The sequence below is a fragment of the Triticum dicoccoides genome, unplaced genomic scaffold, assembly GCF_002162155.2.
Source record: "Triticum dicoccoides isolate Atlit2015 ecotype Zavitan unplaced genomic scaffold, WEW_v2.0 scaffold3774, whole genome shotgun sequence".
Taxonomy (NCBI): Eukaryota; Viridiplantae; Streptophyta; class Magnoliopsida; order Poales; family Poaceae; genus Triticum; species Triticum dicoccoides.
Window position 1 is genome coordinate 1 of NW_021267576.1, and position 969 is coordinate 969.

The 969-nt window shown below is 48.5% G+C and overlaps 2 non-coding genes across 2 annotated transcripts; both read left to right on the forward strand.

Annotated features, from left to right (window-relative positions):
• The first annotated feature begins 286 nt into the window (after positions 1-286).
• LOC119346054 lies at positions 287-405 on the forward strand. The gene has a single exon (XR_005167329.1). It is a non-coding gene; the product is annotated as a 5S ribosomal RNA (ribosomal RNA).
• A 367-nt stretch (positions 406-772) lies between these two features.
• On the forward strand, positions 773-891 carry LOC119346053. Its single transcript, XR_005167328.1, has one exon. It is a non-coding gene; the product is annotated as a 5S ribosomal RNA (ribosomal RNA).
• Positions 892-969: the final 78 nt, after the last annotated feature.

Sequence of the window (969 nt, forward strand, 5' to 3'; positions counted from 1 at the left end):
GTTTGCGATATGTTTAAGCTCGATGCTCATTGCTCGCGCGTCTTGGGGCGGCTTTGTGGCGCGAAGAGCGCTTTCTGAAAGGGGTGGGAAAAACTCGTGTTGCTGCGGTATGGAGGGAGGGGTGGAAACCGTGGAAAACTCGTCTCCGTGATTGAGCGGGAGAGTAAGTAGTATAGGACATTATCCATTGTTAGGGAACGGTTGTAATGGTAGTGAGAATGTAGAATCGTCTTTGGAGCGGACCTGGGAGTGGCAAGCATAAGGGACGAAGACGGGGAAACATGTCGGATGCGATCATACCAGCACTAAAGCACCGGATCCCATCAGAACTCCGAAGTTAAGCGTGCTTGGGCGAGAGTAGTACTAGGATGGGTGACCTCTTGGGAAGTCCTCGTGTTGCATTCCTTTTATAATTATTTTTTGCGCCTTGTGACAAACATATCGCACGTGCGCGATATATATTAATCCCGTTGTATTATTTTTGACGTTTGCGATATGTTTAAGCTCGATGCTCATTGCTCGCGCGTCTTGGGGCGGCTTTGTGGCGCGAAGAGCGCTTTCTGAAAGGGGTGGAAAAAACTCGTGTTGCTGCGGTATGGAGGGAGGGGTGGAAACCGTGGAAAACTCGTCTCCGTGATTGAGTGGGAGAGTAAGTAGTATAGGACATTATCCATTGTTAGGGAACGGTTGTAATGGTAGTGAGAATGTAGAATCGTCTTTGGAGCGGACCTGGGAGTGGCAAGCATAAGGGACGAAGACGGGGAAACATGTCGGATGCGATCATACCAGCACTAAAGCACCGGATCCCATCAGAACTCCGAAGTTAAGCGTGCTTGGGCGAGAGTAGTACTAGGATGGGTGACCTCCTGGGAAGTCCTCGTGTTGCATTCCTTTTATAATTATTTTTTGCGCCTTGTGACAAACATATCGCACGTGCGCGATATATATTAATCCCGTTATATTATTTTT